Source organism: Diabrotica virgifera, chromosome 9 (assembly GCF_917563875.1).
Source record: "Diabrotica virgifera virgifera chromosome 9, PGI_DIABVI_V3a".
Classification (NCBI taxonomy): domain Eukaryota; kingdom Metazoa; phylum Arthropoda; class Insecta; order Coleoptera; family Chrysomelidae; genus Diabrotica; species Diabrotica virgifera.
The window spans coordinates 11488288-11514765 of record NC_065451.1 but is presented as its reverse complement, the minus strand read 5'-3'; positions in this window follow the sequence as shown (position 1 = coordinate 11514765).

Sequence of the window (26478 nt, the reverse complement as noted above, 5' to 3'; positions counted from 1 at the left end):
CTGTATAACATAACAAACCTTTATATTTTTGTGATTAGGAAGTTACGAAGATTTCGAAGATAAAATAAAATATAGGGTCTTCCATTTAAAAAAAAAACAAATTTTGGTCTGCCACTATGTTATCGAACACCCTGTAACATTCTAACTAATTTTGTAGTGTGAAGCTCAAAGTTGGCTACAATTTTTGTTATTAATTTTTATTGCTATGTATTACTATAACGGATCTACTAAGCTTTATCACACTAATCAATCACCCTGATTTTGTATTTACTTGTACAGGTGTGCTGCGTAGTAATGAACACAACCGGTATCAGCAGCCAGATGGCCGGTACGGTGTTCGAGGAAGCATAGGGAACAATATATGAAAGAATCAGCTGTCTTAAAATAGTTTCTCGAAAACGTTGCTAGCTCTTAAACTAAATAGAATACAGTAATTTTTTGATTTTTAAATGCTTCGTCTCCTTGGGGTAAATAAATACAAAGTAATGTAAATTTGCTGTTTAAATTATAAAATATGTAAGTTGCTGTTATGGTTGAAATATTTTACAAAATGTGATAATCTCGTTCATTACTAAATCTACAACCCTTTTAATTATTTACTGCTTAGTAACCTTCGACAAAAATCAGCCGAGTGCAAATTAATTTAAGGCCATAATGGACTGCAACTGGCAAAAAGGATAAAAGAGAAGAGGCTTTGTTTTCCACTGCCGATGCCGACCAACTCTAAAGCTTTGATGCCAAAGCTTTTACTTCGGAAGGTTTTACTTTATTTGCCTAAATTACAGCGTAAGTACTTTTGTTTGTTGGCGCATTGGTTGGCTATTTATCTCTGTACTGTTTAAAGTTGCATATTTATTTGAAATTGAGGGTTTAGACAAAGAATGCTTAATTTTGCAGCAAGATTCTAAAGCTAGCAAGAAAATACCGGCTTGTTTATCTCGTATTAAAAGTAACACCGGCGAATTGAGGAATTCTCCTTAGAGAAGTATATTTTTTGTGCAAAATTTATAAATATCCTAGTAGTCCAAGAGCTGGAAGCAGATTTTGCTCGTGATAATTAATATGGACAAACTATACGGGGATATATTGAATTAGTCGTATACATCACTTTCCCATACGGACAGAAAGGAGAGCGGGGGACGAGGGTAGTTATAAGGGGTAGTATTATTTTGATCACAAACGTCATAAAAAACCCCTTATAATTTTTATATTCAACCTTGACCGCCACCCCTTTGTCCCCCACGCAGCGTTATGCCCTGGAGATTTTACTTAGTTACGTCATGACCTACTGATTCCCAAATTTTGGTGAACTATCTCGATTATGAGCGTCACCAAAAAAATAAGGCCACTTTGGCCCCTTATAACTACCCTCGTCCCCCGCTCAGCGGTTCGTCCGTGTGGAAAGTCATGTACACGACTAGTTCAGCATATCCCCGTATAGTTTGTCCACATTACTTATCACGAGCAAAATCCGCTTCTATCTCTCTGACTATAGCTAAACCAGCTACAATTTGTTATGGCTTAGTATTTTAACAAAACGCTCTTTTCATCTGACAAGCATCTCGTTCGCATCAGAAATCAGATTCCCTTTTTATTTATTTGTCAAAAAATGTTTTGTTCTGTAGCTTCTTGTGAATTAATAATTTTCTGTGCTGTTTAAAGTTGCGTATTTGAAATTGAGGTTTTAGACAAAGAATGGTTAATTTTGCAGCAAGATTGAAAAGGTAGCTAGGAAATAAGAAAACAAAATCAATTTTCATTTCATATTCAACACTGGTAATTACAGGCTTATTTATTTCATATTAAAATTAACACGGACGATCCTTGGCCAAGCAGATTTTCCTTGCAAAATTTATAAATATGTTGCTCTGCTAGGCATTATTATAGCTTTAATAGTATCTTCTTAAAATGCCCTTTTCATTTGACGAGCACCTCAGCTACATCTGAAATAAAAGTTTTTTTTGTTAAGGAGCGGTTTACTGTGTTTTCTTGATGTTCTTTTCTCTAAAGCTAGTTTTTTTCAATATTTTTTCCACAAACTTACGCTTTTGGCTCAGTATATTAGTTTAATTTCCGTTTTTCTATTTCATTTTTTATTTTTCTTCTTCTTTTTTTTGTTTATAGCATGTTATGTTTGGATCTTTTTTAGATAAAAAATTTTAATAAACATATTTCTCAGTCTTTCTAGTTCCATCTCTCCTTGCGGAGTATTAGGCTCTTATGGGTTTCCTTGCTAAAAGTGTAAGATTTCTTTTTGTAAGTGTTTATTCTCTGGATAAACTGTGTACTAGTTCCTTTCATTCTCTTCTATTTCTTGCTCTGTTTTTGACTCCGTTCCTTAATGACTTGACTTGAATTATAATTTTTCATGGGCTCTCGTTGTAGTTCTTTTCCATCTGTTGCCTTTTCTAGCTCTCTTTCTTTTCTCCTGGGGTTTGTATTAAATACAGTTAAATTTTAACTGCTTATCTTGCTTTGCTGCTTTGACCTTTCTCTTAGAATGGCTTATATATTTACATTTTTTTCTTGACTAGTAGATATATTAGTTTACTTTTTCTTTCCTTTACCTTCTTAAGGTGCCACGTATTTCTACGTAGATGTCCACCGTACATTCTCTTGTCAGGTGAGATGTTAGGTAATCGGGATTAAATTATTCTTTTTTTAGCAGCGTTGCGAAACATTTCATATCTACGGATTCCTGTCCATAAAAATTCCTGTGATAGCAACAGACAACTTATAGACAAGTATATGCAGAAGTGCAAACTGCCATGTTTCATATTTTATTATGTCCAGAGAAAAGTGGAATACGCTGTCTAAATGATACATCCTGTAAGCATGAAAGAGACTCATACAAACAACATGGCGGCATCACGGCTATACAAGTACAAACTAAGTTACCAAGCCAGAGAGAGAATCTATTAAAGAAACTTTGGCAAGAAAGCATCCCGCAAAAGCTCCTGCCTAAATATTTATAAAGGAAAACACAGAACCTTTCAGTTCTTACGTACATTAAAAATTAAATTCAAATTTGGAAAGTTCGTTAAGACTGCCAAAGGCGGGATCATCGTATTAAAACTCGTTTAAAAGGATTTTAGCAAATTACTTTCCTAAAGCTAATTACATATGTTTAACATAATGAACAGCATGAAGTTTGCCGAAGGAGGAAGTGGGAGCAAACTTTGTAATAATTTGGGTTAAATAAATACCCTCAATTTCATGCCGAGGTTTGTCTTGTCTTGTCTTTGAATTATTATTGACGTAACATATAAGTATGTTTGAAAGTCAATTTAGCCAGATTCATTTTAAATTTCGATATCTTCACTCTTGAGAACTTCTGTAACTGAAAGGGAATCATTTATGTCGACTTCCAATAGACATTTTAGAATATTGCATACAGGAAATTATTGGAGGCTATTAATAGAAGCAAATTTATTAGAGTTTAGAGTGAGTTGTCGTAATTTATAAACTACAAAAAAAAATCAAATAAAAAATGATACGTGAGGGAATACCGACAGAAATAGTTACTTCATATGTAATACTTGGTATTTTAGCTAAATACGATTTATCTATTTAACCTTATACGTAGGCCTTCAATTACCTAGATTAGATAATAAATTGTACTGAGATGATTTGAGCCTCTGAAGGGTTGATCTGGACGGCGCACATTGGTGAATTTCGCCGAAAACCTGGCCAAAATGTAAAAATCTAAGTTTATAGGTATACCCTGAGAAATTTTATATGAACCTTGCTCTGTAGGTTTTTGAGAATCATAAATGGCCGTTAAGGGTAGAACAATACCAGCAGATCATGCATGGGCGTCCATCTAAAAATTTTTTAGAGGAGGGGCCAGACGTGAAGATGTCGCACATTACATTTTGTATACTTTGGATGACAATATATTACAGTTTAAAGCAACAGAAAGGCTAGGGGGGCCGTGGCCGTGGGCATGGGCACCTATGAGATCATATATTTATATTAGTGTTAAGTTTTAATTGAACGACAGCGGACCAAATAAAAATTAAGTGTTATACAATAATATTGGGCCATTGTTTGGTTTTCATTTAGAATTATAGACGTGTATTATTTTGTTAGTTTATAGTGGATGCTATGTCTGGAGGTAAGTGGAGCATTTTAATAAACTTTTTAGTCGTTATTTTTTTCGTAAAATAGACTTTATTTATAACATGATTGCAAATTGGCACGAATTTTCAATCGTTTTAAGTTTTCCAAGTTTTAAAAAGGGAAAAGTAAAAAAGTCTACTTTGCTTAGCAAATATATTTTGCTTAATTAATAGTTCAAAATGTATATAAATATTCCTCAAAAATCATCTGCAGCCAAATGCATCCTTAGCGGAATTTTTCATTTTAAATAATATAACATGCTGGAGAATTTGTACATGAAAAGACTTATTATGTTATATGGCCAGAACAAAATATGAAGCATATGATCCAGTAAATTTACAGTTTTTTTTTAACACAAGAGCCGCCGTTTTTTGTTATTTTTTTGCTTTCTTCTTCTTTTTGTTAATCTCCAAGTCCTTTTACTCTTATGTACCGGGTGTCCCAATAAGAATGGCTCTCGGCCATATCTCAGGAACCGTTTATAGTAGAGCTTTGAAATAAAAAATTTTATAACAAAAGTTGCCTCAGGAAAAGCCTGGAAATTATTTTCATAATTGTGGGTCCACCGCTAGAGGGCGTAATTGAATATCAAAAATAAAAAAATCTAAATTTTACAAAATTTTCCTAATGAAGGGGCACTCAAAATCCGATTATTGTATTCTTTATCAAATTCTGCGCATATTTGATTTAACAAGTTTAACTCTACCTTTGCAAATAAGAGGTGGGGGTGAGTGGGAACCTTGTTATGAAAAAATGGCTGTAAGTCCGGTTCTGCTAAATCAAATTTTGAAAACTGGGTCTTCTTGAAGACAGATCTTTTTCTTCAATGTTAGCGTGATAATTTTGAACCATCTTAATAAGTAATAAGCCAGCTGGGAGGCGTTATTTAATTTTTTTCAGAAATCTAGTTTTCTTTGGAAAATATTAAATACAAGTATGCATTTTTAATCATACTTTATAACATTAGATTAAATTAGCAATAGAATAGCGAAAACCGCATGTCGATACCTTTTTTCTATCTCAAGATATCTCGAGAAACGTGTAAATTTTATACATAACTGTTACTATCACCGGTAAACTAAGTTAATGAAAAGTAGTGTGCTGTGGAAAAAAACAAAATAACATTTTCCAGATGTCAACGTATAAAAATATAATTAATTAAAACAACAATATAAAGAGAAACAATACTATTTAAATTAAATATAACACAGAACAAAAAGAACTACTTAGTGACGACCTAAATATTCAAATTGTTGCCCATCATACACTACTCTAGAATACATTATCCAGAGAATACTAAACGCCATTCAAAGCATATCGAGAGCAGAAATTGAGACTGCTGTTCAATCTACTCTTGAAAGAGTAAATATTTGCAACGAAAATGATGGGCAAAAATTTGAACGTTTATGTCATCACTAAATAGTTGTTTTTATTTCTTTGTAATAGGGCTTTTCAACGCTTCTCATTTGTTTCTAGCCTCTGTCATATGCCGTATAATCCGTGTATAATATTAATATACGAGATACGAACGAGGCTCGAAACAAATGAGAAGCGTTGAAAAGACCTAATATACGTTGACAGCTGGAAAATGTTTCTTTGTTGTTTCCATAGCACACTACTTTTAATGAATTTCGTTTACCGGTGACAGTAACAGTTGTTTTTAAATTTACACGTTTTGTAAGATATCTCGAGATAGAAAAAAGGTATTAACATGCGGTTTTCGCTATTCTGTTGCTAATTTTATCTAATTTTGTAATATGGTATTAAAAATGCATGTTTGTATTTAATATTTTCCAAGGAACACTAGATTTCTGAAAAAAATTAAATAACGCCTTCTAGCTGGCATATTACTCAGTAAGTTGGTTCGAAATCATAACTTTTACATTGACGAAAAAGCTCTGACTTCAACAAGACCAAGTTTGCAAAATTTGATTAAGCAGAACCGGACTCACAGCCAGTTTTTCATAACAAGGTTCCCACTCACCTCCACCTCTTATTTCCAAAGGTAGACCTAAACTTGTCAAATCAAATATGCGTAGAATTTTATGAAGAATACGACGATCGGATTTTCAGTGCCCCTTCATTTGGAAAATTTTGTAAAATTTAGATTTTTTAATTTTTGATATTCAATTACGCCCTCTAGCGGTGGTCCCACAATTATGAAAATAATTTCCAGGCTTTTCCTGAGGCAACTTTTGTTATAAATTTTTTTATTTCAAAGCTCTACTATAAACGGTTCCTGAGATATGGCCGAGAGCCATTCTTATTGGGACACCCGGTACAATCCTATGTTTTTGCTTCCTTACTTTTAAATTTTTTAATAATTGAATCGTTTATTTCAGAAAGGGGTCAAGTGACAAATCTTGACAGAATGTGTGCAAAAAATTAATTTTTTTTTCTTAAACAAATTAACAAGATACACTTTTAAAAAATACAACACGTTTTGACAAATACTCTAGGTTGATAGGTAGAATTTTTATTAAGTGATTGTTTGTTAAATGTAAACAATGTGTAAACTTGATTTTCTCAAAAATAAATACTTGTCACTTGACCCCTTTCTGAAATAAACGATTCAATTTTGGTCGTGTGAGCCAAAAATTTTAATTTTTAAAAAATGAAATGCATAAACGAAACTTTGTGTTAAGAAGCCACACATTGGTAGGTATTAATTATAATTAATCGGATCCATTAAGAGTTGACCTACCTATTTTTGGCTTCTTAATATAAAGTATCGTTTATGCATTTTATTTAAAAAAAAAGGCAACATTTTTGGACTCACACGACCAAAATTATTAAAAAATATAAAAATAAGAAAGCAAAAAGATAGACCTATTATACATAAAGGTAAAATGACTTAAAGATTAACAAAAAGAAGAAGAAAGCAAAACAAATAACAAAAAACTGCGGTTTTTGTGTAAAAAAAACTGTAAATTTACTGGATCAGCTGCTTCATATTTTGTTCTTACTTTATTAACTGACCATAACATTAAAGTCTCTTAATGTAGAAATTCTCCAGCATGTTACAGTTTTTTAAAATGAAGAATTCCGCTAAGTTTGCAACTTGTTGCAGATGATTTCTTGAGGAATATTTATATACATATTGAATTATTTATTAAGCAAAAAACCTTTGCTGACCAAAGCTGACATTTTTACTTTTCCCATTTTAAAACTTGGTAAACAGAAAACGATTGAAGATTCTTGACATCATTTTGTAAATATGTTGTAAATAAAGTTTATGTTAGGAAAAAGAATCTAAAAAGTATATTGAAATACTCCACTTACCTCAAGAAATAGCATCCACTATAAAATAACAAAATAATGCACGTCTATAGTTTTAAACGAAAACCTAACAATGCATCACATTGTATAACACACTTTAATATTATTTGGTCCGCTTTCGTTCAATTCCAACTTTACACTAATATAAATATGTGATATGCTTGTATTATTCTACCCTCAACGACCGTTTATGATCCTCCTAAATCTACAGAGCAAGATTCATATAAAATTTCTCGGAATATAATAACTTAAATTTTTGCATTTTGGCCAGGTTTTCGGCAAAATTCACCACTGTGCGGCGGTTCTTATCGCGGTACAAGACAATGGATTCGGATGATTTCATGACAGATGAAGGTAAGAGGAAAGCTACTATGATAGATGAGTCAGAAGATAATATATTTAAAATAACAAAAAATACATCAAGAACATCCAAAAAAGAAGAACAAAATGAAAACTTACTAGAAGCAATGATGAAAATAATATAACAACTAACAATGACATGAAGAAAATACAGGAAGAACTACATGAACAGAGAGAAGATATGAAAAATATGGGTCATGAAATCAAGGAGATTAAAGAAGAACAAAAAGAATACAAAAGAGAAATACAAGATCTGAAGAAAGTCAATGAACAAGCTCTGACAGAAGAGCAACTAAAAAAAAAGAATGTGTGTGTACTTTGTACGCACGTAAGAAGTTATACTTCTATTATATGATTTCTTAAAAATAAATATACTTTAAACAGTTTATTTTAATTTTTTTAAACCCACCAAACTAATTTTGTGCTTACCGCTTTCAAAAAAATAAAAAAAGTATAGGATTGCTCCGGATTCGAACTCAAGACCTCTCGATCTCTAGCCGAATGCTATACCAAATACGCTACTAGGACTGTGTCTGTATCGGTTCGGACGTACCTAATGACAATTTACGGTAACAAACAGACAAGGTGAAGTATAATAAATATACAATAAAATGTTTTAATAATACTCATCTTACTCCTGAGAAAGACAAATCTAAAGACACAAAAATTATAATGAATATATTTACTAAAAACACTAATTAGTCGAGGCATTGTAGCACAAAAGAGGCCTTACTGTCGATTTTTGGCGCAGTAAGACGGATTTTAATGCAGTTTGGTGCGTTGGATTCGTGAGAATGTCAGGAAATTTTGTGAACTAATGTAATGAATAAGAAATCTGAAATTACATTTGTGAAGAAGAAAAATGCATTTCAAAAGTGCATTTTGAAATAGGCAATTATTATAAATTTGCAACTCGGTAAATAGTTGGGCAACATCCCGATTAATTATTTTAATTATTTTTAATAATTTTTTAAGTCCATATAATAGTCTAAGATGTCAATAACCATTGATAATAAACAAAAAATTTTTCCTTATGGTCAATCGAATCAAGTACTAACACGTGCTAGACACGGGCGATATTAGGTATAAAAAAACAAATAGGTAAGTAAAAATTGTAAAGAAAATTACTACATACTTCAAATGTATTATAAAATTAATATATTCCTAAATTTTATAAGAAACATTCATAAATAGGTACATTTATACAAAACATTCGTAAACACAAAAGCATGTAGGTACCTGTACATAATAATTGCCTATTTCAAAATGCACTTTTGAAATGCATTTTTCTTATGCACAAATGCAATTTGAGATTTCTTATTCATTACATTAGTTCACAAAATTTCCTGACATTCTCACGAATCCAACGCACCAATCCGCATTAAAATCCGTCTTACTGCAAAAAAATCGACACTTTAATCCTTCAATGCCTCGACTAAATATATTCTTTTCACCCTTTTCTTGCACTGATATATTTATACATAACTTGAAAGATTTAGCAACTAAACGCCATACTGTCTGTGTGCGCATGCGCGCAGTATTATCAAATTTTTCTCTCAATCGCGCCTAAAGAAGTATAACTTCAAAAAGCTCGCTTTCATGAAAGAAAGAATGGAAAAAATAGAAAGTGAATAAGGAGTAAAAATTATAGTAGTGCAAGGCCTTACAAGAAACTGAAATGGTGGGGACACATGACCAGAATGAACGAAACTAGACAGGTGAAGAAGATATGGGTAGCGAGAACGATAGGAACCATAGAGGACAACCAAGAAAAACATGGAACAATAGTATAAGCGGTATTCTCGAGGAAAGAGGGAAGAAATGGAGTGATGCGAAGGAACTAGCTAGAGACATAAAAGGGTGTTGTAAATTTGTAGAAAAAATTTAAGAGAGCTTGTACACCTTGACACCTACGGGTATAAGAGGTGTTCGAATATGTATATATGTATGTATGGTCCTTTTCACAGGCATTTTTCAGTGCGTCACAAGTGAGAGAAAAAAGGTAAGTCCGTGATAATGCACATTTATAACATGAGATTTTAGTTAAATCTGACAGTGATAGTTATCAGAATCGTAATCAGCTAAATATTAAAAGGGTATTGCAGTATAACCTTTTTATATAAAACAAATATATACCTTATAAAAACAAATGAATTGTGTTTATTGCATTTATAAAATGGTATTTTCTTTTATTTGTATAGTCTTGTAAATTGTACAGATTATATTCGTATACGTATATAATTCGTAAATCATTTTTTGTTCGATTATAGCGCCATCTTTCAACAGCTAGAATAAATGTTAAAAATGACTGTAATCACAGAAGTACGTTTTTTTTTTCTGTCACTTCCAACTTAATGCGTTAGAAAGAAATCGGAAAACTGTGATGCACTAAAAAGTGCCTATGAGAAAGAGATTATGTATGTATATGTAACTAAAGCTGACAGTCCTTTTATGTGTTTTTAAAAGCTCTACAATAAAGTTAAGTTTTAAGGGCGTCAGCAAATTATTATTATATTAATGAGGGGCTACTGCGATAAAAATAGATCGTATCATGAACTAGCCAAAACTGGTTCAACGATACTTTCCGTTTAAAAGAATTTTATCAAATTACTTTCCTAAAGCTAATTAAAGGAAGGAGCAAACTTTGTAATAATTTGGGTTAAATAAATACCCTCCATTTAATGCGGACGTTTTCGTCTTGTCTTGTCTTTGAGTTATTGACGTAGCGTGTGTGTTTAAAAGTAAATTAGAGAGATTCATCTCAAATCTTCGATATCTTCACCCTTCAGGACTTCTGTGTATGAAACCAAATACTATTTGTCGACTTACCAAAGATATTTGAGAATATTATACACGGGAAATTATTGGAGGCTCTTAATATAAGCAGCAAAGTTTTGGGTGTGTTTTTGAAATAAGGCTTATTTCTTACTCTGGGGATAATAACTTTGGGGCGAAAGGGGTATGTGGAAATTAACAAGACGTGGGGGCCAGTTGAAGCAATAAGAATTGATTAGTCTACTTTTAGATAAGGGGGTCGGTATGGGAATTGAAATGAAATAGTCAACGAAGCAACTAAATGTTGACCGGAAATGAGGGGATTAATGTGAATTTTAGGAGAAATAAGTAGTAAATTGTTCTTTTGCGAACGGCTACTCTTATTTTGGTGGAAGAGCAAGGTCGTGGAGTCAGATTGATTTTAGGGAAATAAGGAGACTAGCTGTTACAATCAAAGAATAGAATAGAATAGAATAGAATAGAATAGAATAGAATAGAATAGAATTTATTTCATCAAATATACAAAATTTCTTTTATTTTTGACAAGTCAAAAGAGTACGTACCTACATTATAAAATTTTGACAAAATTTAAAAGATAAATATTATAAATTATAATGAACAGATATACAAACAGGTACTAACAAATTTAAACAATTTAACACACTATGTAAAAACGTAAAGACATGAAATAAACTTAAAAACATGAAATATCGTCATAATCGGCAAAAAAACCCTGACCAAACTAGTGTACTTATTATAATGTATTATAAGCGGTACCTAAGTACTCTGTCTTTGTGTAAAAACAATGTTTTAAAAAGTGTGATTTTATTTTATTTTTAAACGACTGTAAATGAAGATTTTTTACTTCATCTGGCAAAAAATTGTACAAACTAACATCAGTTGAGTTTTTTATACTTTTCGTCAACCTAAAACGTTGTGCTCTAATAGCATCGCTCGATCTTGTATGGTGATCACTAGAGACTGGAAAATATGCACTAAAAAATGTCTAAAATATGCATGCAATATGCATTTTAAAACAAGCTGAATATGCACAATTAACATGCAAATATGCATTTATATATGCACTTATTTTTATATGAATAATTTTATGGTTTACGTTAAATACATAAATAAATAAAAAATAATAAAAATAAATAAATAGGTTTGAATTTAAACCAAATTGTATTATTATTTCTTAATATATTTTTTTAACTTCAGGTTTTGTGACAAATAAAACGGCAAAATATTTTATTTTGACCACAAGATAAATAAGAGTACAATAAAATAAATGTACATATTTTTATTGTTACAATATTGATTCATATTTTCTAAACTAATATTATAAAAAGAGTACAATAAAACAAATTTACATATTTTTATTGTTACAATAAATAATCATATATTGATTCATATTTTCTAAACTAATATTATGTCTTCTATCTGTTAATATTTGTTTATAGGCAGAAAAAGATCTCTCAACGTCACAAGATGTAATTGGGGCATATTTAAACTTTGCTATTAGAGACGGATCCATATTAATATTTTCATCGAAGTTTCCAAAATTGATTATATTATTTATTGAACGCAATAAAGTGAAACCCTCATTTTTGTTTAAAACGTCATCAAGTTTATCTTTAATTTTTACTCCAATTTCCCCATTCAGATTTGTTATTTTCTGTTTAACCGAATCAACAATAGACATACTATTGTGAAGACATAAATTTTGAGCCTCTAATTTTGTAATTGAACTTTCAATGATATCGAAATTCGATTTTATATACAACAATTGATTTTTAATAGACTTTTCTTTAAAAATATTTTGACAGTTATCAATAGCGGTACAAGTCGGATCAAAACTTGAAATAACGCTTTTGATGTCGTCGTAGTGTTCAGATAAAAATATAGCACTTTTAAGCCAAGTTCCCCATCTGGTTAATACTGGTTCTGGTGGTAAAGGAATATCGGGAAGCATCTCCCTATATACCTGTACACGTAGTGGTGCTTTCAGAAATACTTTTTTTACATTATTTATTAAGGTGTTTACATTGGGAAATTCAATTCTAACTTTCTCTGCAACTCTGTTTAGGCCGTGCGCCAAACATGTACAGTGAATTAAATTAGGGAAAAAGATTTTAAGATTGGATGCAGCTTTCATCATATATGAGGCGGCATCACTAAGCATTAATAATATTTTTTCAAATGGTACTTGATCAGGTAAAAAAAAATTTGTTAGGGATTCGTTAACAAATCTAGCTATTGTAGCATAGTTTGTTTTTTCCAAACATTTTACACTAATTAAGTATGAGTTTTTAAAATCGCCAGAGTCGTTAAGAACTCCAACAATTAGATTCGCAATTTGTCGACCCTTTGTATCCGTTGTTTCGTCGACGGAAATCCAAAGATATTCGGCTTTTAACTGATTTTTAATACTCGTCATCACATCTTTGTAACATGCACTGACATATTTTTTCCGAAGAGTTGAAGAACTTGGTATTTGAGCTGGTTTATCTTTAATCTTGCAATAAGTTTTTAAAAAGTTTTGACACGATTTATGTTCTAACTTGTGCAGAGGGATATTGCAGTTCAAAAAAAATGGCATAAATCCTTTGCAAAGGTTTCTTGCCCAACTGACGTATTCTGAATCTGCAAACTGTTCTGTAGAATCTGCTGGCGAGGTTTATTATCATTTTTTGATAGCTTAGTTTGGTGAAGTGAAGTTTTTATGTGTTGAACTACTTGGAATTTCTTTTGACATGGAATCTGGAATATAATGATAATGATGTTTTAGATGTTTTCGTAAATAGATACCTACATTAAAATGATCAAACTTTTTAAACCTCCCCCAATTTTTTTTTATTTCTCAAAGTGAAATTGAAATCGTCAAACAATAAAGTACAGTCAGTGTACCGTAGTATACAGGGTGGGCCACTCTCAACACCTCGCTCTGTATAAGCCAAACCGTTGCGAACTTTAAAAAACAGTTTTTGAAGAAATGGGACGGTTTGTCATTTTAGAATAGACAGACACATAGATGTGCAAAGAAGTTTGATAAGTTTAAAAATCTATTGAAGTGGAGAACTTACCTTTTTATCACAAATGGTGCAAAACATACTTTCACTGTCGATAACTTTTAGATGATTGTTACTTCCAATCCAACTTCTGAGAAGACTTGATTTTTCCCTTGCTACTTTAGGCATTTTCACAATAATAATAAAATGATTTTTTTACACAGTATAGTCAATAACTTGCAATCACAAAAGTTGAATAATCGGCGATTGATTTAAGACTAACCATTCATAAAATAAAATAATCTATCCTACCCTTAAAATGCTTAAAATTTCGTTTTGGTTGGTTTTCCCAGAATAATTCATAGTTGGCCGACACCAGCAGAAAGTACAGGTAATATTTGTAATGTTATTCAAAATATAATCGGCATTTACTTAGGTAATTTGTAAATTCTGAGAAGTCTATAAATCTTAAATATCCGGATAATGATACCTGCAGCTATAAATAACGCCCATTATGTTTATGGGTACAACAACAAAGGAGCTTAACAGCAAAATATTTACTTTCACATTTTATTTTAATGGATGTTGATGTTACTAATATATACTTTATTTTTAAATGGGGTAGAGTAAATTCCCATCAAAATATGCATTTATATGCTCTTAAATCTCCAAATATGCAAGGCATATGCATTTATGAAAAACATGAGAAATATGCAGCATATATATGCATATGCATTTTGCATATAATCCAGTCTTTAGTGATCACTTACAGAGATATCCTTAAAAGTGAATACAGAAAGATTTCTAATCTATTTGATATTGGACGCCGATTAAAAATTTCCCGCTTCTTGTATTCACTCAACCAGTATTGAATCAAAAAAGACTAGTATTTAAAAAGATCTTTGCTTATACAAAATATTATTGGTCACACCTCAAAAAACAAACAACGGCACCCTTGAATGAGACTATAATATAGCTGCCGGCTGAGCTTGAACAAAACGGGAAGAAAATGGTCTGTGTGCAGGACCTTAAATCCCGCACACAAAAGGGGCTAATATACTGTTATGCTCTACCTTTTCTGTTTATTTAGATTAATTAGCGAATTATTAATTTGATTGATTATCCAATTATTTTATTTATTGCCTATGTAAAGACATAACTAAATTCCAATTAAATTTTCCAATCAATTTTATTATCAGGGCTAATTTTGTATTTGATCCAATACCAGTAAGCTGTGGATTCTAGTATTTGTGGTTGCTTACTTCTTCCAGGGTAGAAACAGGGAAATTGACAACACTCAAATTCATATAAATGTAATCTGCTGTTTTTATTAAATGCCGTGTACATATGATTCAAAATTATTAAAATTTAACTTTGTTGCAACAATCTCTAACTTAATAAATTAAAACTCTAACTCTGATATCTCCTTGTTTTGACAAAATTATTTATTTAATTAATTTCTTATTTACTCATACTGAATTGAATGAATTTTGCTTTTCTTCTTTTGAATTGATTTCTCAAATTTGAAATGACTAACTGTGTTACAAAAATATTGTTCAATAAACAAGTGAACAAATATGGTCTTGATATAAATAACATTTCTCCATTCAGACAAATGATTTGACTAACCTTTTATTCTTCACTCCCTCGTTTTCTGGATTGCGCTGCCCTTGATTCTCTCAACACGCACTCTTTGGTTGTTGCGAAAAAATCCCCCTCGTCAAAACTGCTTCCAAGAAAAACACACAGGACTTGCTCGAATATCTAGTGCACAAACGGATAATAATCAGCTACTCGTTCTAGACTAAACAAAGGAATCTCCCTCGGACCAGGAAAATTAACTCTTCAACCGGTCGACGATTTGGTTTCAACTTGACTCTGCTCGCAAAGGCTGATCACACCACTCTACACTGATTATACACTTTTAAAACTCGACTGCCTTCTTCTGATGTCAATTACAAAATGACTGTTTTTTACTCTCAAATCCATACTCTCACATCCATTATCCCTTCTCCCGATATTTTTCGTCCACTAAACAACAACGTCTCTCAAACCATTTATTTCTTAAGAAACCCAATATTTTTCAAAATAACTTTTTCCAATTTATCAAATTTCAAGGAAAATCATAATTAGTTATTTTCTACTCTCTACTTTTACAGCTGAAATAATACAGTTTGTATACCACATTAAAATACCTTCTTGGAAGGATCTGAAAAACGTTATCGTCCCGTCAACGCTCTCTCCACTTTCTAATCACCGAAATGTTTTGTTAATGTCCCGTCCATTTCGTCGAATAATTATCACTAATCGTTTCACTAATTTTTCCGAAGCACTTGTTTACTAGTAAAATTAAATTCTAAACAAATTTGGCCAGATACAGGGTGATGAAAAACTATCATTTCATGGTCGTTGATATAAATTTAATTTTTCTGAATTAAAAAAAAACAATTCCACAACAATACATACTATCGGCTACCATTCAAACATCTTGAATTATGAACCATTTACTGGAAAACCACTTAAATCTTAGCTGCGTAGACAAGACGCCAGTTTTTTACAGAACCTTTCACCTGAGAAAATGAACTATTTCATGCTACACAGCGTACGAACGGAAGAATACATCACACCACACAAACTGCCACGGTTAACTGGCCATTATTTTCTTCAATTACACATTGAAGATGACCTTTTTTTTGCCGGTAATTACGTAAATACCCTAACGCATCTTTTGCGTCCATACTGGTCTGTAGTTGTTAGTAGACTCACGGACCACGGACTCACGGTTCACCGTGTTTCTCCTTCGAACCTTCGGTATCGGAAAGCGTCTCAAAGAGACGTCGTGTTCTATCGTAGCCAATGAGATCCTTTCGTTTTAGGGCTCTTCTCAAACTTATCCCTAGACTTCATGCCGATAAAGCTTGGCGGAAGGCTCATTCTATTTTTAAATAAGAGGTTTCCACATGAGTGGAAAATTCTGAAAGTTAAGGCGTAGTAGTCTTAAGGCTGGACCACCTGTTCGCTGGGATATTGCACTTACCAAAATAACGGAATTTTACGCCACAAAGTTGTACTTATGAATTTTTGGAATAATTAATATTCTTAATAAAAATATCAATGCTACACTATAGTACTAAGCGTCGCAATTCTATTAACAAACAGTTAATAAGTCTGTAAATAAAAAGAAAGACCGTTTAAAGCCTGTTCCTTTCTATAACTCTAGCAAATAAGCAAACTAAGTGTGGTACTTGAAACTTTCTATTTCAAATTTATATTCTTCATTGTTGAGATCATCAGTTAAATCAGCACATATAAACGAATGAAACTAATGATGCCGAATGGATGATGATTTCTGACCATACGACATCAAGATACAAGCCTGAAGTACCTTTTCAAGTGGATATTTGCCCACGAGACGAATGGGACAGAGGAAACTCTCTATCCAGACTGCAGGGTTACACCTCGTATACGGACGGGTCTAAAACTGCAGACGGTTCGGGCGCGGGAATATTCTGTAGTGCTGGAAATTTCAACATTTCTATTCCACTGGGAGAATATACCTCCATATTTCAGGCAAAGATTTTTGCAGTCTTGCAATTTGCAAGAGAAAACAACCTGATGGCATTCAAACTGCAGCGGGTTAACATATACACAGATAGCCAAGCAGCCATTGGGGCTCTTATAAACCCTAAGGTGAACTCTAGGCTGGTGTGGGAATGTCGACAAGAACTTGATAGACTGGCACAACATAACAGTGTTATACTGGTATGGGTTCCAGGTTATCGGGGCATATACAGCAATGAAAGAGCTGATGCACTTGCCAAGAGAGCATCAGCTACAAAATACCTGGGTCCAGAGCCGGCCGTGGGAGTGCCAAAAAGCACCGTCCTCGAACGAAAAAAAGCCTGGATCCGAAGCCAACACAACTCACACTGGGAGAGTGTACCCGGTCAAACACATGGCAAGATGTATATCGGACGGACATGTGCTAGTAGGGATGAGTTACTGCTGAAAACAAGCAGGAACTAGCTCAGAGTCATAAAAGGTTTCCTCACTGGACATGCTCCAGTTAAGGGTCACCTGCATACAATGGGGTTGTTTCATGGAGACTTGAGCTGCAGACTCTGTAACAGAGAATCTGAAACAGTCAACCATATTTTGCATAACTGTGAGACATTGGATCGGAGGCGGCAAACACTTTTCGGAGACATCGAAGTGACTCCAAATACATATGGCACCCACCCACTAGACCTGTACAAGCTGGTACAGGGTTTAAGAATTCTGGAATAGGTTTCATAAACGAATGGAAGGTGTACAATAAGCCAAGGGGCTGCAGTACAACCGGTTCACAACAGACGGCTTCCAGGGAAAAAAAGCAGTATAGATACTTGTCAATGCTTCTGTTTTCACTTTTAGATACTTTATTTGCATTTCTTTAGTTCGAATTTTATTCAAAACACACTGTAACACCACATCTCGAATCCCTCGTACCTAAAAGAGCATCAGAAAATGTCCATACCTCTTCGTCATGTAATAACATAATTGTTTTATTTCAGTAGAGTAGTACCATTGACATTTTATGTTGGTGCCAAGATAATGTGTAGCTGTTTATTCCCTTAATTGGTTAATGGTTGATCAAAAGCCGTGTATTTAATATTTTGCGCTCACTGATTACCATGTACTTTATTATTTATGTGTCACTTCGTTGACTAATACGCCTTCAGTAATTATTCCAGTGTTTGCTGAAACATATGTTCAAACTACGTGTTCTCAATAACTCAGGGGACATAATGGATCCTTGTCTTACTCCTCTATCTACGGAAATTGTCTTTGATAACTACTGGTAATTCGCTTTAAGTTTTGCAGTTTGATTGTAATATACAGGGTGTCAAGAAATGATTGGTCATAAATTATACCGCACATTCTGGGGTCAGAAATAGTTCGATTGAACCTAACTTACCTTAGTGTGTCTTTTTTGAATGCCCGATTAATGTGATTCCTAATTTTGATATATACACAAAATTTATTTCCATGAACCTCAAAACACCGCTCTCTATATACAATATTCTAAGTTCTTTAACGGAAGAATCAGTCAATGTAATTATGCGTTTTCTTGCAATTAACCAAATAAGCTTATAAACTGCAATGCGTTTTCTAGCAATTAACAAAATAAGCTTACAAATTGCAAGGCTCAACTGTTTATATGTATCCGTGTTATATTATGTTGCTATTTGTCATTTAATTTATGTTTTAATTTTTAATCATACTGAACCTGACCCAATTAATCTCATTTAATTATAATCATCACACCTCATCAAAAGCTTCCTTACAAGAACATAGTCAGCGATTTTGGTATGGCTTAGAGCCAGACTACGTCAAGATCGCTTATAAATCGTGCTGGTAATCGCCTTGCAGCGAAACCAAAAACAAAAAAGAAGAAGAAGAAGAAGAACTTACCTTAGTACAAATTTCACTTAAGGCTATGGGTACATAATTCGCAAATATTTTACGTGTATCCCTACTTTTTCTGTCTTTACACGGCAAATTACGTGTAGTAAAATTCACACTGGTATGGATATGTAAACATTACTAGAATGTCATTCTACTTGAAAATGTCATCATTAATTTAAAGAGATGGGTTTTGAATGTTCTTGGATAACTGTTATTTTTATAATTGGAAAAATATTAATTCAGTTAATAAATGTGATAATTTTTTCACTAACTATGTATTCAGTGATTGTAATAATTTATTTGTACAACAAAGACTAATACTCAATCGAGAAAAGAGGAAAAGTGTTAAAGTGATTTTTTAATAATATATTGTTATGGAACGCTTACAATTTTGAACATCTTTAACAACAAAATACTTGGATCACAGAATATATTATCCTGATGTATTCTCTGCTTGGATCTTCCACAAATAATACACAATAAATAACTTTTTATTAAGTTCACGTCTTAAATAAATTATTTATCAAATACACTATATATCAATAATATTTAATCAATAACTTAACATATTCCCGATGCAATGTCAAATATTTAAAATTGTCACTGATTGTCAGTGTCTGACTGACAATATATGCTGACAATATTATATTCGGCTGAGTGCGTTGTAAGACAAAGATAGATTTGGAAAATATTACCACGGCATTGTGTTCATTTTTTTCGAATCCTGAAAAAACCAATAAATATTTTTGAAAAATTTAAACACAGAATGAAAGACTAAATTATTACCGAGGGCCGAAAGTCCCTTAGAATAAATAAAAAGTTTATTTTGAATGATATATTTGAAATTAAAAATCACACTAAATTTTCTCTTAGTTTTTCACCCCTGTAACTTATTAAAATAAACATTATAGAAGTTCTCAGGGACTTTCGGCCCTCGCTAATAACGTTATCTTTCATTCTGCGTTTAAATTTTTCAAAAATACTTATTAGTTTTCTCAGGATTCGAAAAAAATGAATCCCCATTTGAATAACATTGCACCCGAAAATACGTACCGATCCTTTTAAATTTTTTTGAAGATTTTGCTGCCATAAGAATTCCACATTTCCATTTTCAATAAAAAATCATTAAGAATTTTCGATATATGAAAAAAATCGATTTTCATTTTATAACATCAAAGGGCTGTAACTTTTGTTGTGTGCACTATTGTATATAGGTATGTGAGGTTCAATCAACCTATTTTTGACCCCAGAATCTGTGGTATAATTTATGACCAATCTTTTCGGGACACCCTGTATACTGTATGACTTAAATTCCTCTCATGTAATAGATATACTATTTTATTATCATTATCTCGGTTTTTTATAGCGTTCGCCGTCTTCCGGTTTCCAGCTTCGTCAGTCGTTCCACTCGCCAGGGTGAAGGTTCCTTTCCGACATTGCCTTCTGAATGCAGTCTAGCCAGGAGATTGTTTCGGCCTTCCGCTCTTCCTTCTTTCTCTTGGCGTTCATTTTAAAATTTGTTTTGGCAACTTGTCGTCTATTCTTTCTACATGACCATACCAGGTCAGTTGTCTCCTTTGGATTTCGTCGATGATGGTTGACTTGTCTCCCATTATATTTCTGATTTGGTCATTTTGTATTCTTTTAAGCCTTGATTTTCTAGCTGAGCTTCTTCAGAAGTCTATTTCCAGTGCAAGTAGGCGTCGTTTCAAGGATTTAGTAAGTTGTTGTGTTTCGCCTCCTTAGAGCAGTATACTTTTAAAGATGGAGTTGAAGATAAAATGTCTTCTTTGGTTTGACAGTTCTTTTGAAAATAGCATCGAGTTTAAGCATGTAATCACCCTTTTTCCTTTCATCCTTTGCTTTATCTCTTTTTCGATGCGTCCACTCTTGTTGATTGTTATTCCCAAATATTCCTTAATATATATTATTTACAGTTCTTGATTGCTTCATGTTCGTTGACCATTAGATAATCTACTTCAGTCCCGATGCATGAGTATTGCGTTTGGTTTCTATTTATAGAAAGGCCTAACTCTTCATACGTTTGAAATAACCGTCTCGTCATGAATTCTAAATCTTCCTTGTCTGCTGCCACTACGACTTGGTCTTCCGCAAAATGTAAAGAATACAATGTTGTATCGTCCTCAAGTTGGATCCCCATCCCTGAACAAGGTCGTCTTCAGTGTTTTAGTGCTTTATTTAAATAGATCTTGAATAGTATTGGAGAGAGTCAGCATCCTTGTCGTAATCCTTTTGTTGATGAAAATTCTTCCGATAAGGTGTTGTTTAGTTTGATTTTTGATGTTGCTTTATTGTATATTTGTTTGATTGCGTAAAAAACATAAAGTAGACAGGAAAATGAATATAATACAGTATAAACATAATTGAACAAAAAAGAAGAAAGAAAATTGAAGAAATACGATCAATGAGTATTAAAAACTGGATCAACATGAACTTACAGCACACAATAACATAAACACTTCGATATAAGAGTCCTCTCAAATCAATTATTTCGTAGTCTAGACATGAATTTAACTTTTAAGGACTACAAAATTACTAAGCGTTTAGGAGAACTCAGAAAATACCCTTATAATAGCCAAATTAAAAATCACTCTTTTGTTCACTTCTCGATTTAACTAAAAACTTTTATAACTTGGTGAAAAGTTGCTCTATGAATAAAACGTGGCTTTTTGTTTTATTCTTTTGAAAGTTCTGAAAACAACAGTTAGATAGTTAACCGAAAAATGCTCGAGCTTTTAGCGAGGAAAGCTTAATTTGTATTCAAAAGCTTGGTAGCCTAAATACTAGCTAACAGAAATATCGTTATATTTATTTCATTAGTATTCCTAAGTGCTTCTGTTTTTAATTTTCTGTCAAAGTTACGAAATTAACAGATTATGTTGTTTTTTATTCAAAGAAAATTCTTATTAATTTTTATGGTAATTTCAAGGTAGCTTTATAGAAGCATGAAGTGGACAACTGTTGATGTTTTAATGAGAAAAATGAAACATTTCAAAGAACATTATGAGATTATGTAGCTTTTACGTATGTTACAAATTATTTTTGTAAAATATTTAATTTAAAAATGAACCTTTCAAGCGTCGTATTTTTTGGATCGTTATTATCATAACTTCAATAAAGACAGAGAAAAACGAGAATTTCAAAACATCAAATGACCAACAAAGTATCTAAGTCAGACACGAAGAAATAAAAACTGGCTGTTTTCTGAAAAGTAAAAGCCACGCTATCACGAGAGCCCTGTGAAGTTGGCACCTCTAAATACGATTTTTTCAAAAAATTTTCTTTTTTTTAATTGTCCATCAAATGTCCACCCTTGTCCAGCAAAAATTTTTTTTTGTCCACCTTTTGTTTACGTGATACTAAAAAAACGTGAAATAAGGCCCAACACCCCGAAGTCAAAAAAAACGTCGTAAAAACTGATACGTTTGATTGTCCAACTATTGTCCATACTTGTCCAGGCATTTTTTTAATTGTCCACCTTTTATTTATTTAAATTAGCAATAATCATCGTTTGTTAAGTAGTAAAAATGCCAAAAAATGAGAATTTTTGGAAATTTTTTTTCACGTTTGATTGTCCATCGAATGTCCACCATTGTCCAGCAAAAATTTTCTTTTGTCCACCTTTTGTTTACGTGATACTAAAAAAACGTGAAATAAGGCCCAACACCCCGAAGTCAAAAAAACGTCGTAAAAACTGATACGTTTGATTGTCCAACTATTGTCCACACTTGTCCAGGCATTTTTTAATTGTCCACCTTTTATTTATTTAAATTAGCAATAATCATCGTTTGTTAAGTAGTAAAAATGCCAAAAAATGAGAATTTTTGGAAATTTTTTTTCACGTTTGATTGTCCATCGAATGTCCACCCTTGTCCAGAAAAATTTTTTTTTTGTCCACCTTTTGTTTACGAGATATTAAAAAAACGTGAAATAAGGCCCAACACCCCGAAGTCAAAAAAACGCCGTAAAAACTGATACGTTTGATTGTCCAACTGTTGTCCACACTTGTCCAGGCATTTTTTTAATTGTCCACCTTTTGTTTATTTAAATTAGCAATAATTATTGTTTGTTAGTAAAAATGCCAAAAAATGAGAATTTCTCATTTCGTCTTCTGTGATTGGTAGATGCCGCGTCAAAGAATATCGATCGGGAAAAAATTATTTCGTCATTAGTTAAAGCGGGACAGAGGCCGTTTTCTCCGTTTCCTCCTTCCACTCATTCGCTTTCTGTTCTATGCGTCTCACTCGCACTGCAGCAGCCTCTCTGTCGGTGTCCCCTTAAGATGGGAAATAATTGCTTGCACCAGGAATTTGATTAAAACTTGCAGTTTACATTTTTCGTTTATTAAAACATTTATCACCGACACTTTTACTATTTTCTATAAACATATAGAAAAATGAAATGTTGAATGTTTACAAAAATCCTACAGAAGTATATCAATAAACTCACATATTAATTGTTAGTCGTCTAATTGTCTATTTCTCCGTGATTCTCAAACCTATCATGCATTTTTTTTTTTCAAAAATATAAACATATATTATTTTTGGGTTATCCAATCAACATAACTTGAGCATAGTTTCTTCGAATTTTACAATTTAACTTGTGCCTTACTTTTCATTCACAATCAACTATTAAAATATATGACAAGTACTGCATATTAAAATGAGTTATCTTTTTAAATAGTAAGTAACCCATGTGAAAAGTTACAGATGACATACCTACTATTCTCAAAAATGTTGATCATCAAGAAATTTTTCATCCTCGCCTTCAAATTTACAGAAAATTGTCAGCATTTAACGCATCAAATGAATCATACTTCCGAGGAATTGTCTAATATGTTATTACCAAATTATAAATAATTGCGATCAACAAAGAAAAAAGAAAAATAGAAAGTGTACAAATAAAAAAAATGCCAAAATATGTCTAAACATCAGTCGGACAGTAATATCTATTAGTTTTTATGACCTTTTTTCAAAGTCCAGGTGCTTGGCCTTATTATGGGTAAAATGTATTATATATCATTTTCTAATTATCTCTTAGGCTAAAAATGGACAACGAAAATTTTCTTGCTAAGCAATAGTAAAAGTTAAAAACATCAAACAAACAATAATATATTCCTTCACTAGTGTGGAAAAGTTTTTTTAAACGAATCTGAGGGTTGCAATGCGAGCCGAAGGCGAGCATTGTAATCAAATGAGTTAAAAAAACTGTTCCATACTAGTTAAAAACGATATTTTATTCAACAATGTGTGAAAATGCGAATATTGCATCGCTCGAGCGTGTGGAAAAGTAACCTTTCCTACACGGCGTTGAATAAAAATATCATTTTTTGGAATTCGCATTCATGATCCATTGTTGCTACCAAACTAAAAAATATTGCTGAGAAAAAACCAATGTTTCACAAGTAATGAAAATGTCTGAACACGAATGGACAACTTTTGGACAATCCAAAGCTGTTAGTCCTGACAACTTTTTCTCGAATTCGGAAACTTGTACTCCTTCCCTGTCCAAAAAATTTTTTTCACATATTTTTTTCAAAAAAGGTGGACAAAAAAAACTTTTTGTTGGACAAGGGTGGACATTCGACGAACAATCAAACGTGAAAAAAAATTTCCAAAAATTCCCATTTTTTGTCAGTTTTACTAACAAACAATAATTATTGCTAATTTAAATAAACAAAAGGTGGACAATTAAAAAAAAATGCCTGGACAAGTGTGGACAACAGTTGGACAATCAAACGTATCAGTTTTTACGACGTTTTTTTGACTTCGGGGTGTTGGGCCTTATTTCACGTTTTTTTACTATCTCGTAAACAAAAGGTGGACAAAAAAAATTTTTGCTGGACAAGGGTGGACATTCGATGGACAATCAAACGTGAAAAAAATTTCCAAAAATTCTGATTTTTTGGCATTTTTACTACTTAACAAACGATAATTATTGCTAATTTAAATAAATAAAAGGTGGACAATTAAAACAAATGCCTGGACAAGTGTGGACAACAGTTGGACAATCAAACGTATCAGTTTTTACGACGTTTTTTTGACTTCGGGGTGTTGGGCCTTATTTCACGTTTTTTTACTATCTCGTAGACAAAAGGTGGACAAAAAAAATTTTTGCTGGACAAGGGTGGACATTCGATGGACAATCAAACGTGAAAAAAAAATTTCCAAAAATTCTCATTTTTTGGCATTTTTACTGACAAACGATAATTATTGCTAATTTAAATAAATAAAAGGTGGACAATTAAAAAAAATGCCTGGACAAATGTGGACAACAGTTGGACAATCAAACGTATTAGTTTTTACGACGTTTTTTTGACTTCGGGGTGTTGGGCCTTATTTCACGTTTTTTTAGTATCTCGTAAACAAAAGGTGGACAAAAAAAAAATTTTACTGGACAAGAGTGGACATTTGATGGACAATTAAAAAAAACAAAAATTTTTGAAAAAATCCTATTTGGAGGTGCCAACTTCACAGGGCTTATCACGAGAGGCAATTCTCGTAAAGTTTGGATAACTTTAAGTGAAGATGCTTTAAAGTTTATATAAACGACCGTGGAAACATTTATACAGTGTGTCCAGAAACTCTCTCGACAAACGAAGACCAGAAATTCTGCAGATAATTTTAAGATAATTAATTTATCACAATTTACCTAGTCCGAAAATGATAAGGGAGCTAAGAGCCCCTTGAAGATAGCTTCTTGTAATTATTTTATTTTTGGATAACTCCAGAACGCTTCTGTTTAGAAAAACTAAAACCGGTACGCTTATTTATCTTACGATAAATCGATTTCATCAACTGTGAATTTCTAGTACCAGTCATAGGCGTCCGTTTTTGGTAGGGCAACGGCAATTTTATCGCATAACGTTTTTGTCTTTAAATTTTAACCATTTTTGACATTGGAATATTAAATTGTGGGGCATTCTAGTAATTTAATTTTATATATTAATTTCCTAGTTATTTACAGATCAGTAATAATATTTTTTGAGAGTACCGAAAAAGTTAATGAGCTGTAAACACGTAGTGTCTCGGCGCTTGATATTTTGTCTATTACCAGTGAAACTACCAGTTTTTAATTATAGTTAAAGTGATCAAACTAACTTTAAACTGTAAGTTTTATACTACATACATTATTTAATCGTATATTTGCGTATTTAAACCAGTTTTGTTAGTTTATATTCCTGTATACTACACCAGTTATTGTGAACAGACACAGGTTTATGGATTATAAACAATTTACCAGTTTTGTTTTTTGCGGGAAACGAAAGTAATTAGTTTCGGTAGTACCGTAAATAAATTATCAATATGTCATCAGATGTTACTATACAGGATGTCCCAGCGAATAAATCTTATTCTACCGCAGCTTCACAGCAAAATTTCTTCCCAGGAAAAGAAAACGCAATACTTTTTAGCGCTATTAATAATACACCACTGCAAGATTATCTTATTTCTTTAGGTAATTTAAT